The 19917-nt window shown below is 39.6% G+C and overlaps 1 pseudogene; it reads right to left on the bottom strand.

The window, feature by feature from the left end:
• Positions 1-19165: 19165 nt before the first annotated feature.
• LOC128568358 (heat shock factor-binding protein 1-like) lies at positions 19166-19397 on the bottom strand (annotated as a pseudogene).
• Positions 19398-19917: the final 520 nt, after the last annotated feature.

The raw sequence follows: 19917 nt of genomic DNA, 5'->3' as shown, positions 1-19917 counted from the left end.
GATGGGTTGCTAATGAGCAGGAAATAAGACGAAAACAACTCTGCAAACATACCTTAACAGTATATTTGAAATATACAAGAAAACGAAGAGGAGAATCATACAGAAAACTGGTCATGTCGTCTACCGGGGAATTTCCATTGTTCCCTTGCAAAGAACCCCAAGTGCCTTGCAGGGTGCCTGGCTTAATATCTATTTTATTTGTTAAGGAATAATAATGACTAGCTTTCACTAAGTGCTAACTGTATTCTGGGTATGGTTCTAGAACTTCACATATACGAATGAATCTTGTCCTTGAAACCACAATTTGAGGTTCATTATTATAAACATTTCACAGAGGAAGAAAAAGAGGACTGCAGAGGCTATGTCGCACACCCAAGGCCATATGCAGCCTGTGAGTGACACACCCACCACGTGGTCATGATGAGAGGAGGGAAAGGGGGAAAAGAGGAGTGAGGTGGAAAAAGGAAGGAGGAGGGAGGGACAGAAAGAAGGGAGCAGGGAGGATGCCGGGGGGACCCCAGATGGTCATTGTCACTGAGTGTCAGAAATTCTACCACACTCTATCTCTGCCGTGTCTGATGACAGACTAATAGAAAGCAAACGAGGCCAACATGTCCTATTGGTGAAGCTAATTCACATGGCAAAGGTGATTCAGCTTCATTACAAAGTAAAGACCTATATTTAATGCAGCATCATCTGAATTTCTGCCCACAGATCCAGGCCCAAATGACACGGCACCAGGGTGAGACTGAAGTCCTGGGTTATGAGCTTCAAATTTGACTCTGGTGTAAAACAACTGGTTATTACTAAACAAACAAACGAACAAAACACTTGGCCAGAGAGTGAAAAGAGCAAGGCTTTGGATGATGGCTGCACACCATCTCAGCCCCTTACTAGCTGTGTGACTTTGTCCTTACGACTTAACATGTCAGAGCCTCCATCATCCTAAGTATAAAATGGGGGCCAAAACTTCCCTCCTAGATTTTTTTTGTGATAATTACTTGTGAAAAAACATGGAAAGCAACTAGAAATGCTTAGAATACAGTAGCTGCTCTATAAAAAATAGTCATTTTAGTATTTTCTTTTCCTCCTTTCTTTCCTTTCTGTTAAGCTCCTGTGGCCAACCTGCTAAAGGGAATGTCAGCAAACTCCCAAGCCCTGGATTTCAGAGAGTCCAGAATGGTGAACTGAGGTCAGTATGCTCTCAAAGTCCACTACTGGGTTCAGCCGTGTCCCTCTAGACATTAAAACATCCATGAGTCGAAATTATGTATAATCTCCAAACTGGGAAGGCTAGTAAGAATGCCAGAATATGGAGAGCAGGTTCTATCTCAGCGGTTCTCAGCCTGTGGGTCGTGACCCCTTTTTAACAATGAGAATACATTGCAGCATTAGGAAGGTTGAGATCCATTGTTCTATCTGATACAAAGACAATGGCCAAAGGTAAGACAGGGGGCATAATTTCTTGGTCTCTGTGACTGCAGGGTTCTTGTTCAAGCAGGTGTCATTAACAAAGCACTTTTCAGATAGGAGAAAGATGCTAAAGCTGCAGAATCAAGGGACAGGTGAAGAAAAGCACATCCCACCCTCTCTATCTACAAGTGGGCAGGTTAGATGACTTCCCTCAGCCTCAGTGTTTCTCATCCAGGAAATGGTTACAATACTTCATCAGAGTTGGTGTGAGCAGGACATGAGGTAATCCAAGGAAGGGGCTTAGGACAGCATCTAAGTACTGGCAGTTGCAGTGGAGGTGATGGACAGTCACCCTGTCCCCCAGCAGCAGTATCAGGAAAGACCTTTCCTATGGTGGACAACTCTGTTAAAGGGCAGCAAAAAGACTGAAACTCTGCCCTGATTCGGATGTGTTTCTGAGAGGCCTCGGAAACTTGTCTGCTGTGTTTCCATTACCCACTCCACATTCAGAGAGGTGCAGCAGACCGTGAGATGGCTCAAATAGGAGATATGGAAAGGGCCAGAATTCAACTTTCTATTTTTCTTTCTTTATTCTTTGCCATGCCTTTGAACAGTTCACGGCCATCAACAAGCATCTTCAGAGAAGTAACAGGTTAGGGCAGGTTAGCGCTCTTCCCAGAAACCTGTGAGGAGGTGAGTTATAATAAGTACACTGTGCCCACCACATCTTCCTGACCTTATGTCTTTGGTAAAGGAGACAACCTCCACTGCAGGGCTTCCAAAAGCACTCACAAGTGCCCTGCGCTTATGTCACAGTGACTTGGAGGAACAGATTGCCTTTCATAGTGAAATCAAGTTTGAGAAATGAGAACTCAGAGTATTTTTGGTTCTTAGATAAAAAGGCCTGTGTCCTTTCCTGCCAGCCCAGATTCCACCACCCGCATCCCCAACTAGGAACGCTTCAAAGATATTCTAATAGGAATGGTTGCCAAATAATTGTCAGAGAGGATTAGTATTATCAGTCACCAAACTGTGAGCCTTTGGTCTTCTGGCAAGCCGGGTAGAAAGCAGAGCCAGCTCCAAAAAGCAGTTTCTGTGGAAAGCAGAGAAGGAGCCCTTATCCTAGGGTAAGGGACTTCAGCAGCATTTAGCACCCTGGAAGAGCAGACCACCTATTCTTAGAACAGACCAAAGGTATGTCACGGTTCCTTCACTTTTTTTTTTTTAGAGACAGAGTCTTACTTTGTCACATTCAGTAGAGTGCCGTGCTCACGGCAATCTCCAACTCCTGGGCTTAAGCAATTCTCTTGCCTCAGCCTCCCAAGTAGCTGGGACTACAGGTGCCCACCAGAATGCCCAGCTATTTTTTGTTGCAGTTTGGCCGGGGCCAGGTTCGAAGCCGCCACCCTCGGTATATGGGGCCAGCGCCCTACCCACCAAGCCACACTTCACAATGTGAAGCTGCCCTGCCTTCACTTTTATTCCATGGTAAAGACCAAACTTGCAGGGGCAAAGGCAAACAATAATCAAAGTAGCCAATAAAGGATTTAGATGAGAGACATAATTATCCCATTCCTACCCACAACCTCATCCCAAGTGGGTTAAAATCTTTATGGGTAGGTCTAACAGCCCAGGGTACAAGCATCATCATTGCAAGGAAAAAAAGAGAAGAGGTGGACTAGGGCCAGTGATATATCTCAATTCACACTTCAGCTAGAGAGACAGTGGAAAGGAGGCAGCAAGACAGTGGTTCTAGAACTATGTGTCATTCCATTCCCTGAAGGTTAACGCAGATGTAAGAGACTGCAGCACAAATTGATCTGAAAGCCTAGCGGCGGGGGGAAGCTGAGAAAGTAAGAGACTGCTGGAAAATTCTTGCTGAGAATATTCCCTCACCATGACTCTCCTTATGAGCCGTGTTTCCTCCTACGATGAAAACTGTATCCATGAGTTTATTATTTAAATCTCTTTATCTTAATATCTTTGATGGCTTTCTATTGCTTTTAAAGCGAAATTCAAACCAAACAGTAGGACATGGCTTGACCTCTATCACCTGATAAGCCGACAGTCAAATGCTTCCCCCCCACGTCCCAACCACGCACCCCACATTTTGATCACACAGACTATCTTTTCATAAATACATTATGCTCTGGGTCATAGCATGTCTCTCTTCTTTCTTTCAGTGCTCTATGTTTGGTAAACTATTTTTCTTTAAAAACTTTGCTCAATAGAATAACATTATTTTGAAATCCTGCCAGATTTCTCCAGGAACAAATTAGAATTCTTTTTCTGTGTCCCTTTACCTCATCTTATAGTGTTTATTCTTGTATTATATTATATATATTTGTTATTTTAACAATTGTCTTATTCCTATGAAAAACAATCCATTATTCTTATTTTCCCCAAATGTAAAGAGGACATGAATATTCACACTTAGAACATCAGTTCACCTCACCTGTTTTATAAAACTGTATTTTGCTGTATATAATATATTCCCATGTATAATGTGCATCTATGTTTTGGGGTCCAAACTTTCAGGAAAAAAAAACTTCCATTTAATTTTTTAATTTGAATTTTTATTTATTTGTATTTAGGTACTTGTTTTTGTATTCTAAAAGAATTTTAGCATTTTAAAATATATTATTTTTTTTATTGTTAAATCATAGCTGTGTACATTAGTGCAATCAAGGGGTACAATGTGCGGGTTTCATATACAATCTGAAATATTCTCATCAAACTGTTCAACGTAGACTTCATGGCATTTTCTTAGTTACTGTATGTAGGCATTTGTATTTTGCATTTAGTAAGTTTCACCTGTACCCATTCTAAGATGCACCATAGATGTGGCCCCCCTCCATTACCCTCCCTCTACCAAAACCTCCCCCCTCCCTTCCCCTTCCTTGGCCTTTTCCCCATAGTCTTGTGCTATAGTTGGGTTATAGCCTTCATGTGAAAGCTATAATTTAGCTTCATAGTAGAGCTGAGTACATTGGATACTTTTTCTTCCACTCCTGAGACACTTTGCTAAGAAGAATATGTTCCAGCTCCATCCATGTTTGCAGTTTTTGGCTGGGGCTGGGTTTGAACCTGCCACCTCCAGCATTTGGGGCTGGTGCCCTACTCCTTTGAGCCACAGGCATTGCCCAGAAATAGTTACACTTTTAATACATAAGTACAAATAAAAGAATTAAAAACATTTATATACATGTGGAATTAGTACTAGCCATATATAATGTGCCTCCTTATTTTTTCCCTCAAAAATTTAGGCAAAAAAGGTGCACATTATACACTGCAAAATATGAAACTTGTAAAGGCCGAGATCATGTGATCATGACTAAAACACACACCACCATCTAGTGGCAACACATACAAATTGCAGTATTACATTTTAAGACAATGGGTAAACTTTTTTTTTTTTTTTTTTTTGTAGAGACAGAGTCTTACTTTATGGCCCTTGGTAGAGTGCCATGGCATCACACAGCTCACAGCAACCTCCAACTCCTGGGCTTAAGCGATTCTCTTGCCTCAGCCTCCCGAGTAGCTGGGACTACAGGCGCCCGCCACAATGCCCGGCTATTTTTTGGTTGCAGTTTGGCTGGGGCCGGGCTTGAACCCACCACCCTTGGCACATGGGGCCGGCGCCTTACCCACTGAGCCACAGGCGCCGCCCAGACAATGGGTAAACTTTTGAAAAAAGTTTCAACTTGCAAGGTGGAATTTTACCATAGTGATAACACTAAGAGTTACATTTTCATGATAATTTTGGTAAGATATTTTTATATTGATATTAGCTGATGACTTCATAGATACTTTTAATGTATTTGAGTATTTAGTTTCTCTAGTTATTTTCAATTTTAAAAATTTATTCATATACTTTAAATCGATAAAGTTTATTTTGCATAAATTATATATATTTCATTTTTTAAAAGTCTGTTTATAATACAATATCTTTTCATGCAGAGTTTTTGCATTAGTTACTAAAGGAACCTATTATATGCAAAACATTGCATTAGACACTGCACTATGGAGAGTTTTCTCACAGGTAAAAAGAATAAAATGTCAATGTGTGTGCCCGGCACTTGACCAACCAAAATCTTCCATAAATTGCACATTTATAAGCATAAAATGGCCACTGTCCCATATGACAATGATCCTTACACTGTAGTTGCTATTGACCTGAAAGGATCATAAAATAAAAAAAAAATTATTCAACATAGGATCAGAATTGGGGGTTAGTTGTTTGTTTTTTGAGATTGCGCCTCCCTCTATTTCTTGGTATAAGGTGCAGTAGCATCGTCACAGCTCACAGCAACCTCAAACTTCTGAGCTCAAGTGATCCACCTGTCTCAGCCTTCTGGGTAGCTGGAACTACAGGCAAATACCATCATGCCTGCTAATTTTTGTATATTTTGTAGAGATGAGGTTTTGCTAGGTTGTTTAGGTTGGTCTCAAATTCAGGGACTTAAGTGATCCTCCTGCCTCGACATCCCAAAATTGCTAGAATCATAGGCAGGAACCACTATGCCTGAGCTCATGCCTATGATCCTAGCAATTTGGGAGGATGTGGAAAATTGGGAATGATTTTTCCTTTAGTGGCACTGTCAACCAGAATTTTGTATCTAACGCAGTAATACCCTAGTCCATGATTACATAAAAAATTATGGTATGATAGTTGCTGCCAGACAAACATAAATGTCTTTCTTGAATCATTAGAATTCTCTTCTTATTGCTCCATATAAGTCCTCCAATATTGTTGGGGGAAAGTATATGAATGAAATAACAAAGAGGCTCCATATACACTGGCTGCCACTCAGAGTAAGATGTAGCCTGTATCTCTATTCAGGCACACAATATAACTCCAAAGTCAGGCTGCTGGAGGAGATAAGAATTTTTGAAAGTAAAACAATGTGTTTTGAAGATAAGAACTTGCCTCCTGAATTACACCCAGGTCTGAGTTTCACTCTTTGTGTATTTGTGAATTGAGAATTCATGTGGAGGCTTTTGTAAAAACCTCCATATGTCTGGTCTCTCCTCTCCCTAATCTGCTCTGCAAATGAGCAGCAGATTATCATGCTAAACCATCACTGCACACATCATTTTTACTTGGAAGTTTTTAGACTACCAACCCTCCACAGAACAAAATTGTAATGGCTTATTGTAGCAATTTAGGTACCTCTGACCTGGGCTCACTTTTTAGCACCCACTTAACCATGTGCTGTGCTCTACATTCCACCCATTGGCGCCAGTGACCAAATGCACTCTGTAATATTTTATCTCAATTTTTTTCTCTGCTAGTGCTTCCCAACTACAATGCACACATAAATCACATGAGGATGCAGATTTTTATTCAGGGAGTCTAGGACAGAGCCTGAGATCTCACATTTCTTACAGAACCCTGCAGTGATGCCAAAGTTGCTGGTTCCACAGCCACAATTTGAATAGCAAGAATCTATTCCACACCTCAAAAAAATCCACCTCCGTTCTCACCCCCTAATATTTCTGACCTCTGAAATAGTTAATTATTCTTGAAAAATCAACTTGGAACCTCTCCCCCTCTTAACATTTTCTCTACTTCCTCTAGCTCAGTGGTTTTCGACTTGGCTGCACATTAGAATTACCTGGGGAACTTTTAAAAATCCAGCTGCACAAATGCATGCCAGGTCGATTAAGTCAGAAACTCTGGGGTTGAGACTAAGGTATTAGTATTTTTTTTTTTTTAACTCTGCAGGTGATTACAGCCTGCAGCCAAGTTTGAGAACTACTGGTTGGATGGAAGCAATTTTTTTTGATAACTATAACTCTTTATTTTTAATTGTGTTATATTTTAATTGCCTGTCACCTGTTGTTGCTTTCCTAAATGTCTTACTTCTCCTGTTAGCCTGCATGCATTTTGAGGAAAGGATGTTTGCCATCTCTTGGCAGGGTGATTACCTTACCAATTATGCAAAAGACGTTGGTCAGAGTCCCTGAGTTTAGCTCCTAGATCTGCCATGGACTGCGTTGCCATGTTCCACCTTGGGGTCCTTGGGCTTACTCTATAGCTCTCTATGCCTCAGTTTTCTTCTTTGTAAATTGGAAATAATAATGGCAGCTGTATCACAAGGTGTTTTTAATAATTAAGTGAGATGAAATCCATGAAGCACTGAGTGCTGGCTCACAGTGCCTACTCAAAAAATGCTAGCCATTATTATTATTAATTAGCCTTCTTTGTAGGTCTCACATTGTATAACATAGCAGTAAGCAGTCAATAATCATTTGCTGGATGAATAAGTCAATAAATGATGGAGAATAAATCATATTTAATTGCTCTAAAATAAACTCAGAGCAGTCAGCCTTCTACTGAAAAATTCAAGTTAATGAACGTTAACTATTTACAAGTGCTTGTAAGTATCTTTGTGGCCATTAGCCTAGCCTAGCAAATTCGAATCTGAGGAAAGATGGATGGTCTCCTCACAATAGAAGAGATTGGATAATAATGACCTTGTGTCAATGAATGCTTTCTAAAACATCCTCAGTGGCATGGGCCCACTGAAATTTGTTAAAGCTACTAGCATAAATTAAAAGGTTATACTGAAACAAATTTTCGGTAGGACACCTTTAAAATCCAGCCCAAACCCCAGCAAGCGCTGAACGTTACGTGAGTATCTGTCCTTTAGTAACGAACGGTGCCTCATCCTCCATTGCAGGGATATTGTCTTGGCCACCAGAAGTGTAAACAGCTCAGCTCTATAATCATTCTGCCAACAGCATATTTCATTCCCATTGAACAGTAAAGCAGGTAGGTGACTGAAGACTGCTAGACATAATACATAATGTGATGGAACGAGTAAAGTCTGCCTATTACCAGTGTGAACAGAGCCCTTTTGTTGGAATCCATCCTGGTGGAATGAATAGCCTCTGTTATGTTTATTGATTACACCCTAAGTATTGAGATAGAGGTGGCTGGAGCTGCCCGGAAAAATAGTCGGATGCCATTGTGTGCCTTTCATTTTGGCAAGGCCAGATAATCAGTCAGAAATTCACTTTTAAACTCTAAACAAAATGTTCGATATTCTTACATCCCACAAGAATAAAATCAAGCAGAAAAAGAAATGTCTTAAGTCGCTTGTGTCTGAACACTTTTCACTAACTCTGTGGCTGCCATCTCCGTCCACGGCGTCATCGACCTTTGCCTGAAGAGCTGCTACAAGGCTCCCTCGCCCCCCACTTTCTTCCTACACAGTCAATATCTTAAAAATTCTATCTGATCAGCACTGCCCCACTTAAAACCCTCCAGTGACTTCCTTTGTATTCTGAATAAAATCCAGACTCCTCTGTGGTCTTACGAGCCCTCACAGGGTCCCATCTTGCCTAATCGTTTGACCTCCTCCCACATGGCAGGGATCACCCCAGTGCAGTCTGCAGGCTCCTCCTGCTCCAGACAAGGTCAAACTCATTTCTCTTTACCTATTCTCTCTCCCTTTTTCACTTCCCTGGAGTTCTCTTTCCCTGGATTCTGCAGATGTTCCCCTTCATTCAGTCTTCCCAGGCATGCTCACTAGCCCATTTCTCTCCTTTATGTTTTTCATAGCAGTTATAGCCACCTTCACGTATTTTATTGCTTTATTTATCTATTCATGTAGTGTCCATTTGCACAGGAAATTTCTTCACCAATAAAAAACTTTAGCATCAAGTAGCACTTAACATGCTATGCTGTAGGTTTTTAACACTACATGGTTTTAATAAATGAATGAACTTAACAACTTGTTTACCTTTGTGAAAAATTATTTTTGCACACAGCCTTCAGTGACATCAGTATTTTGATTCCAACTATTACCTTTTCCCTTTCAATTAAAAAAATAAAAATTTCTTATGAACATTAATGGGAATGATTTTTCCTTTAATGGCACTGTCAAATTATATGTTTCATTTGGGGGATATTGAAAAATACTGAAATTGGAGGGTGGAGCAAGATGGCAGCCGAGTAACAGCTTCCTTGCATCTGGGCACCGTGAGTCTGGGGATATAGGACTCCAGGCATCTCTGGCTGGTGGGATCTGCCTATCATCACCCCTGAGAGGATACAGGGAGTCAGCGAGAGACTTCTGGACCCCAAGAGGAGGACTAAAACAGTGGAAAACCGGCAAGTGGTCGCGTGTGTTCAATCCGCCTAAACCCGCCCGCAACTGTAAGTTCAGTAGCAGCGAGACTGCAAACCAGAAAGGCCTTACCTGTGAACTGTTTTGGTGTCTTTGGACTTGGCACTCAGCTGAACTGCCTTGGGGAGAGCCTGAGCGGGAGTGCGGAGAACTCTGGCCTTTGTCTAGGGCCCCAGTCTGAGCCGCTGAGCCAGACGGAGCTAATAGAGTTTGGCTGTGGGTCACAGGCAGACATTGTGAGCGATCTGCCCTGGCAAGCTCCGCCCTCAGGGTCGCAGAGCTGGAATTGGGTGGGAGCTGGTAACCCAGCGACCAAGTAGCCTAAGGGCGGGGTCTGAGCCGCCTTGCAGCCCTAACCCTCGGGGGCAGAGGGAGACCAGTTTTGACACACAGGGTAAGTGGATAGCCACTTCAGCAGTGATTCCAGCAACAAGCACTTCCCTGAGAAAGCTTCTGCTCAGTAAGTGAACAAGTTCAAAGTGCCTTTTAAGTGGGCTGAAGAGAGATTTAGGGTGTCTACCTGCTGGGGTTCGAGAAACTAGCAGCCTCCAGTCGTATCGGAACTGTGATTAACATCTCATACCCCAGAAGACCACGTGTTGCCCAGACAATATTCAATTCCATATACATACTGCTTTGTTTTTGGTTGCGTGTGTGTTTTTTTTTGTTTCTTTGTTTGGTTTTTTTTTTGGTTTGGTTGTTTTTTTTGTTTATTTTGACGTTCTAGATTGTTGTTTTGTTTTTTAAGTTCAACCTTTTCCATACAGATCCTTTTTCTTTCTCAATTTTTCTAGTTTAATTATAATTTCCCATTGCTGCCTATTTCAATAATCTGAACTTCATTTTTGTTAGTGTTTCTACCACTATTATTTGGTTTTTCCAGCCAATTTTATCCCGTAAAGTTTTCTGTTTGCTTGTTTTGGTTTGATTTATAGCATTTTTGTCTTTCCTCTCTACTTGGTGGAGGTGGGGTACTGTGTCTGATCAGGTTAGCAAAGAGCTGCTGACCTCAAGGGAACCACCCCACTTGGCACCCCCAGAAGGTGTTTTTTTTTTTAAGGTTGTATCAAAGTACCCTACTGTACACCTATATTGCTCTGTCTCCCTCTTTCTGTGCCTCTCTTCTTTTTGTCAATATTCCTTTCACCCAACCACTCTCCTTTCTCTATTTTTCTTTTTTTTCATTTTTTTTTTTCTTATCACTCAGTCCTCATTTCTTTCATCGCTTTTTTGCTCTTAAACCTTCTCACCCTTCTGGTCCTGTAACCCTTAGTCCACAGGCACAAGAACTTAAAGAGCAAGAGGAATTGAAAGGAAAATTAGGGCAAGTAAACAGATAAAAGAAATCACCCATGAGGAAGAATCAGCAGAAAACTCCAGGCAACATGAAGAACCAGTCCAGAACTACCCCGCCAAGGGACCATGAGGTAGCTACTGCAGAGGATTCCACCTATACAGAAATGTTAGGAATGACAGAAAGGGAATTTAGAATACACATGTTGAAAACAATGAAGGAAATGATGGAAACAATGAAGGAAACTGTTAATAAAGTGGAAAATAACCAAAAGGAAATTCAAAAACAGAATCAAATAAGAGATGAACGATATGAAGAATATAAAAAGGATATAGCAGAGCTGAAGGAAATGAAACAGTCAATCAGGGAACTTAAAGATGCAATGGAAAGTATCAGCAACAGGTTAGACCATGCAGAAGAAAGAATTTCAGAGGTAGAAGACAAAGTTTTTGAGATAACTCAGATAGTAACAGAGGCAGAAAAGAAGAGAGAGAAAGCAGAACGTTCACTGTCAGAATTATGGGACTTTATGAAGCGTTCCAACATACGAGTTATAGGAATTCCAGAAGGGGAAGAAGAATGCCCCAGAGGAATGGAAGCCATACTAGAGAATATTATAAAAGAAAATTTCCCAAATATCACCAAAGATTCTGACACACTGCTTTCAGAGGGATATCGGACCCCAGGTCGCCTCAACTCTAACCGAGCTTCTCCAAGACACATTGTGATGAACCTCTCCAAAGTCAAGACCAAAGAAAAGATTCTGCAAGCTGCCAGGAGTAAGCGCCAGTTGACCTACAGGGGAAAATCCATCAGATTGACTGCAGACTTCTCTAATGAAACTTTCCAAGCAAGAAGACAATGGTCATCTACCTTTAATCTACTTAAACAGAACAATTTTCAGCCCAGAATTCTGTACCCTGCTAAGCTAAGCTTCAAAATTGATGGAGAAATCAAATCATTTACGGATATACAAACATTGAGGACATTCGCCACAACAAGACCAGCTCTACAGGAAATACTTCAACCTGTTCTGCACACTGACCACCACAATGGATCAGCAGCAAAGTAAGAACTCAGAAATTAAAGGACAGAACCTAACCTCCACACTGATGCAAAAGATAAAACTAAGCAATGGACTCTCACAAAATAAGACGAATAGAATACTACCACACTTATCAATTATCTCAATAAATGTTAATGGCTTGAATTCCCCACTGAAGAGACATAGATTGGTTGACTGGATTAAAAAACACAAGCCATCCATTTGCTGTCTGCAAGAAACACACCTGGCTTCAAAAGACAAATTAAAGCTCCGAGTCAAGGGTTGGAAGACAATTTTTCAGGCAAATGGAATTCAGAAGAAAAGAGGAGTTGCAATCTTATTTTCAGACACATGTGGATTTAAAGCAACTAAAGTCAAAAAAGACAAAGATGGTCACTTTATATTGGTCAAGGGAAAAATACAACAAGAAGACATTTCAATTCTAAATATTTATGCACCCAATTTAAATGCTCCCAGATTCTTGAAGCAGACCTTACTCAGTCTGAGCAATATGATATCTGATAATACCATCATAACAGGGGACTTTAACACTCCTCTTACAGAGCTGGACAGATCCTCTAAACAGAAATTAAACAAGGATATAAGAGACTTAAATGAGACTCTAGAACAACTGTGCTTGATAGACGCATATAGAACACTCCACCCCAAAGATAAAGAATATACATTCTTCTCATCACCCCATGGAACATTCTCCAAAATTGATCATATCCTGGGACACAAAACAAATATCAACAGAATCAAAAGAATTGAAATTTTACCTTGTATCTTCTCAGACCATAAGGCACTAAAGGTGGAACTCAACTCTAACAAAAATGCTCGACCCTACCCAAAGGCATGGAAACTAAACAATCTTCTGTTGAATAACAGATGGGTGAAGGAAGAAATAAAACAGGAAATCATTAACTTCCTTGAGCATAACAACAATGAAGACACAAGCTACCAAAACCTGTGGGATACTGCAAAAGCAGTTTTGAGAGGAAAATTCATCGCTTTAGATGCCTACATTCGAAAAACTGAAAGAGAGCACATCAACAATCTCACAAGAGATCTTATGGAATTGGAAAAAGAAGAACAATCTAAGCCTAAACTCAGTAGAAGAAAAGAAATATCCAAAATCAAATCAGAGATCAATGAAATTGAAAACAAAAGAATCATTCAGAAAATTAATGAAACAAGGAGTTGGTTTTTTGAAAAAATAAATAAAATAGATAAACCATTGGCCAGACTAACGAGGAATAGAAAAGTAAAATCTCTAGTAACCTCAATCAGAAATGATAAAGGGGAAATAACAACTGATCCCACAGAGATACAAGAGATCATCTCTGAATACTACCAGAAACTCTATGCCCAGAAATTTGACAATGTGAAAGAAATGGATCAATATTTGGAATCACACCCTCTCCCTAGACTCAGCCAGGAAGAAATAGAGCTCCTGAACAGACCAATTTCAAGCACTGACATCAAAGAAACAATAAAAAAGCTTCCAACCAAAAAATGCCCTGGTCCAGATGGCTTCACTCCAGAATTCTATCAAACCTTCAAGGAAGAGCTTATTCCTGTACTGCAGAAATTATTCCAAAAAATTGAGGAAGAAGGAATCTTCCCCAACACATTCTATGAAGCAAACATCACCCTGATACCAAAACCAGGAAAAGACCCAAACAAAAAGGAGAATTTCAGACCAATCTCACTCATGAACATAGACGCAAAAATTCTCAACAAAATCCTAGCCAATAGATTACAGCTTATCATCAAAAAAGTCATTCATCATGATCAAGTAGGCTTCATCCCAGGGACGCAAGGCTGGTTTAACATACGCAAGTCTATAAACGTTATCCACCATATTAACAGAGGCAAAAATAAAGATCACATGATCCTCTCAATAGATGCAGAAAAAGCATTTGATAAAATCCAGCATCCTTTTCTAATTAGAACTCTGAAGAGTATAGGCATAGGTGGCACATTTCTAAAACTGATTGAAGCTATCTATGACAAACCCACAGCCAATATTTTACTGAATGGAGTAAAACTGAAAGCTTTTCCTCTTAGAACTGGAACCAGACAAGGTTGTCCTCTGTCACCTTTACTATTCAACATAGTGCTGGAAGTTCTAGCCAATACAATTAGGCAAGACAAGGAAATAAAGGGAATCCAAATGGGAGCAGAGGAGGTCAAACTCTCCCTCTTTGCTGACGACATGATCTTATACTTAGAGAACCCCAAAGACTCAACCACAAGACTCCTAGAAGTCATCAAAAAATACAGTAATGTTTCAGGATATAAAATCAATGCCCACAAGTCAGTAGCCTTTGTGTACACCAACAACAGTCAAGATGAGAAGCTAATTAAGGACACAACTCCCTTCACCATAGTCTCAAAGAAAATCAAATACCTAGGAATATACCTAACGAAGGAGGTGAAGGACCTGTATAAAGAAAACTATGAAATCCTCAGAAAGGAAATAGCAGAGGATATTAACAAATGGAAGAACATACCATGCTCATGGATGGGAAGAATCAACATTGTTAAAATGTCCGTACTTCCCAAAGCAATCTACCTATTCAATGCCATTCCTATCAAAATACCAACATCATACTTTCAAGATTTGGAAAAAATGATTCTGCGTTTTGTATGGAACTGGAAAAAACCCCGTATAGCTAAGGCAGTTCTCTGTAATAAAAATAAAGCTGGGGGCATCAGCATACCAGATTTTAGTCTGTACTACAAAGCCATAGTGCTCAAGACAGCATGGTACTGGCACAAAAACAGAGACATAGACACTTGGAATCGAATGGAAAACCAAGAAATGAAACTAACATCTTACAACCACCTAATCTTTGATAAACCAAACAAGAACATACCTTGGGGGAAAGACTCCCTATTCAATAAATGGTGTTGGGAGAACTGGATGTCTACATGTAAAAGACTGAAACTGGACCCACACCTTTCCCCACTCACAAAAATTGATTCAAGATGGATAAAGGACTTAAACTTAAGGCATGAAACAATAAAAACCCTCCAAGAAAGCATAGGAAAAACACTAGAAGATATTGGCCTGGGGGAAGACTTCATGAAGAAGACTGCCATGGCAATTGCAACAACAACAAAAATAAACAAATGGGACTTCATTAAACTGAAAAGCTTCTGTACAGCTAAGGAGACAATAACCAAAGCAAAGAGACAACCTACACAATGGGAAAGGATATTTGCATTTTTTCAATCAGACAAAAGCTTGATAACTAGGATCTATAGAGAACTCAAATTAATCCACATGAAAAAAGCCAACAATCCCTTATATCAATGGGCAAGAGACATGAATAGAACTTTCTCTAAAGATGACAGACGAATGGCTAACAAACACATGAAAAAATGTTCATCATCTCTATATATTAGAGAAATGCAAATCAAAACAACCCTGAGATATCATCTAACCCCAGGAGAATGGCCCACATCACAAAATCTCAAAACTGCAGATGCTGGCGTGGATGTGGAGAGAAGGGAACACTTTTACACTGCTGGTGGGACTGCAAACTAGTACAACCTTTCTGGAAGGAAGTATGGAGAATCCTCAAAGCACTCAAGCTAGACCTCCCATTTGATCCTGCAATCCCATTACTGGGCATCTACCCAGAAGGAAAGAAATCCTTTTATCATAAGGACACTTGTACTAGACTGTTTATTGCAGCTCAATTTGCAGTCGCCAAAATGTGGAAACAGCCTAAATGCCCACCAACCCAGGAATGGATTAACAAGCTGTGGTATATGTATACCATGGAATACTATTCAGCCATTAAAAAAAATGGAGACTTTACATCCTTCGTATTAACCTGGATGGACGTGGAAGATATTATTCTTAGTAAAGCATCACAAGAATGGAGAAGCATGAATCCTATGTACTCAATTTTGATATGAGGACAATTAATGACAATTATGGTTATGGGGGGGGAAACAGAAAGAGGGAAGGAGGGAGGTGGGTGGGGCCTTGGTGTGTGTCACACTTTATGGGGGCAAGACATGATTGCAAGAGGGACTTTACCTAACAATTGCAATCAGTGTAACCTGGCTTATTGTACCCTCAATGAATCCCCAACAATAAAAAAAAAAAAAAAAGGAAAATACTGAAATTTGTTGAAGAAAACAAAGAAATGTCCTTCCTAGTTATCTGTCCTTATTACACATTATGCTATGTCTGAACAGAATCATATGTAGTCCCTTGTGACTGGCATTTTCTTTTTGTCATTTGGCTAGTGTTTTCAATGTTCATTTGTATGTAGAATGAAGTAAGTATTTCATTTCCTTTTACTGAATAATATTCCATTGAATGGTTATACCACATTTTATTTATCCATTCATCAGTTGATGGGCATTTGGGTTGTTTGTACTTTGGGGTATTGAGAATAACGCTGTTATGAACATGTATGTGCAAGTTTTTGTGTGGATACATGTTTTCTTTTATGTTGGATATAGACCTAGGAATGGAATTGCTGGGTCATCTGGTAACTCTAGCTTTAAGTCTGAGAAACTGACTAGAAAACTGTTTTCTAAAGTGATTGCACAATTTTAGCTTTCCACAACCAGGGTATTAGTGTATTTTTTCACATCCTTATTAACATGTGTTATTGTCTATCTTTTTTATTATGTCCATCTCTTAAGTGTGAGGTGGTTTCTTGTTGTGACTTTGATTTGCATTTCCTTAATAAATAATGATGTTTAGCATCTTTTAATATGTTTCTGATCCATTTGTACATATTCTTTGGAGAAATGTCTATCCTGATCATTTGCCTGTTCTTTAATTGATTTATTTTGTATTGTTGAGTTGTTAGAGTTTTTGATAATATCCTGTGTACAGGTCATCAGATTTAAAACTTACAAACACATCTCCCATTCTTGGGTTGTTTCTTCACTTTCCTGATGGGATGATTTGAAGCACAAATTTAAAAAAAATTATGATGTCTGATTTATAGAGTTTTTTGTTATTGTTGTGTTTTTTGTTTGTCATATCATGAAACCATTGCCTAACCCCAAGTCACAAGGATTTACTCCTGTTTTATTTCAGGATTTTTATAGTTTTAACTCTTATATGCAGGTCTATAACTCATTTTTGGTTAATTTTTGTGTATATATGAGTAGGGATCCAATTTTATTCTATGCCTATGAACATCCAGTTATTCTAGCACTATTTATCTAAAAGATCATTCTTTTCCCCATTAAATTGTCATGCCACCTGTTTAGAAAACCAACTGGCCATAAATGTATGGGTTTATTGCTGGAATTTTAATTCTATTCTATTGATCTATATGTCTATCCTCATGCTGGTACCACACTGTCTCGAGAATTGGAGTTTTGTAGTGAGTTTCAAAATGAGGGCATGTGAATTCTTCATTTGTGTTCTTCTTTTACAAAATAATTTTTTTTCAGTAGCAGGATTTCAGGCACCTTTATTCACAGCAGGTAGTTTTGGTTGCCAGGGTTGGGGGGTGGAGGGGCTGCCTTTGAAACCTGTTATATCAGGAAGCCAACTCATGCCCCGACTCTCCTACCATGGCAACCAGCAACATCATTTCCATTTGACATTTACGAGGCTCTCAATAAATCCTGCCCTCAGGTTTCAGATAGTCTGGTCACAGCCACCTTGAGGGGGACATTTCGGGGGCTAAACCCTGCAGCATAATAACTGGACCCATCAAAGGAGGTTTTATAGTGGATAGTAATAGTGGTGAATTTATTTTTATTACAAAAAACACCTCAGTCTTTTTTGTTCCTCCTGTAACTTATGAGTAGAACAATCATTTCCTATTATTATCATATACTTGCAATATAATCAAGACTGGCCATACTGAAAACTTAGGAAAAAATCTAGTGTTTTCATCAAGAGTTTCCCTCTATCAAGGACCATACCATTCCTCAACTTTTACAATTTTTCTAGTTTTTGTTGTATAAAATCACTCTGTGGTGACAATCACGTGGATTGCCTTCCAGGTCATCAGTATTGACCTCTGGGCTTGGCATACTGGACACTGCGTTTTTGAGTGGCAAGTCATTATCCCTGCCTTCCATGATCAATAATGAAATTGTTACTCTGCAAGAATTTCGGTAAGAAATAGTTGGTCAAAGAGTACTTCTTAAAAACCCGAGCCTCCGCATCACCCATTTATTATTTTTTAGCCAAGCAACTGGCCCAGACTTAATGTCTCTTTAGTTTTTTTCTCTTTTTCACTCAAAGAAAAAATGGAGTAACAGTTTTAAAATCCTGCCAAATTTTTTATGATAACCCTTGTAGATGAATAATGCGGAGTCCCACTGAAGTATCAGAATCTCATGCAAAACTCTAACAAATGAACACCTCATGACATTTTCTGTATTTTAACTAAGTTCTAACACAGGAAAGTGGTGGTTGTTACTTTTCATTTTAGCATCTGACCTCAGGATGCTTTAATTCTGAGTTTTGGCACAAAGCAGTGACAGATATTTCTTAATAAATAATTTTTAAATGTTTTTTAGCCATTTGAAAAGTATTGCCAACACACTGTCTTGTGTTAGCTACAGTCAATTTGTGCTGAGAATCGAAAAACCCTAAACTCTACAAATGTCTCACTTCACAGGTGGCATCTGTGGCTCAGTGAGTAGGGCGCTGGCCCCATATACTGAGAGTAGTGGGTTCAAACCCAGTTTGTTGGGCCAAACTGCAACAAAAAATAGCTGGGCGTTGTGGCGGGCGCCTGTAGTCGCAGCTACTAAGGAGGCTGATGCAGGAAGATCGCCTAAGCCCAGGAGCTGGAGGTTGCTATGAGATGTGACGCCACGGCCCTCTACTGAGGGTGACAAAGTGAGACTCTATCTCCAAAAAAAAAAAGTCTCACTTCACCAGGGCTAGCTATGATTTATTACTGTTTAATAAAAGAATTACACAGCCTTTTACCAAAGAGCAACTACTACAAAAAGAAAGGCAGGGAAAAAATGACTTCACAAAAATACACTAAAAAATTTGACAATTTTTTTTTTTGCAGAAACTGCCAAAGTTTTAGTGTTTAATAATTAATAGCACAACCGACCAAGGTCCCAAGATACGAAGATACCATGTTCAAGCAACTAGGGGGTAAATCACTCTAAAAACTAACCATATAGTATGTGATAAGAATGCGCATTTTATAATATAAAACCTGTCTACACATGGTAGTTAGTTGCAAAAAGCCACTCAGTCTTCTTTTGGCTTGGAAGAAAAGTGCTCCAGATTTCAGTGTAAGTTAGCAAACTTCAACTCCTTTGTGAGGCTGGTATTTTGCTTTCGTCTTCCAGTTCTTCCTCTCCAGCCTGTGTCATGAGGTCTGCAATGTTTTTCTCCAGATCATCAATGCACTTACTCAGTTCATCAATTCTTCCAATGATCTGGTCAGACATGGTCTGAAATTTTATCTTGCATCTGCTGCAGAGGGATCTGCACCACCAAGGCCAGATTCTGCACTGTCTTGGGGTCAGTCTGGGCCATCTCCCCGGTTCCCAGATTGGTGGCGATGTCTTGGACCGTCACCTACACTTCCATTTGTCCGTGCAGACGCCCTCGCTACAGAATAATTTTGTATATTCTGGGTCCCTTGCATTTCCAAAGGAATTTTTGGACCTGATTGTCAATTTTTGCAGGAAATAAAAACAACCAGAATATTGATAGAGATAGTGTTGAATCTGTAGATCAATTTGAGGAATACTGCTGTCTTAACAATATTCATTCTTCTGATCCATGATCATTGGATATCTTTCTATTTACTTAGTTCTTCTTAATTTCAATGTTATTTTGTAGTTTTCAGTGTACATATCTTACACTCCATTTGATACAATCATTCCTAATTATTTTATTTTTTGATGCAATTTGAAATAGAATTTTTTTTTTTTTTTTTTTGTTTGTAGAGACAGAGTCTCTCTTTATGGCCCTCGGTAGAGTGCCGTGGCCTCACACAGCTCACAGCAACCTCCAGCTCCTGGGCTTAAGCGATTCTCTTGCCTCAGCCTCC

This window comes from Nycticebus coucang, chromosome 17 (assembly GCF_027406575.1).
Source record: "Nycticebus coucang isolate mNycCou1 chromosome 17, mNycCou1.pri, whole genome shotgun sequence".
In the NCBI taxonomy this organism is placed as follows: domain Eukaryota; kingdom Metazoa; phylum Chordata; class Mammalia; order Primates; family Lorisidae; genus Nycticebus; species Nycticebus coucang.
This window is presented reverse-complemented; position numbering and strand designations above follow the sequence as displayed.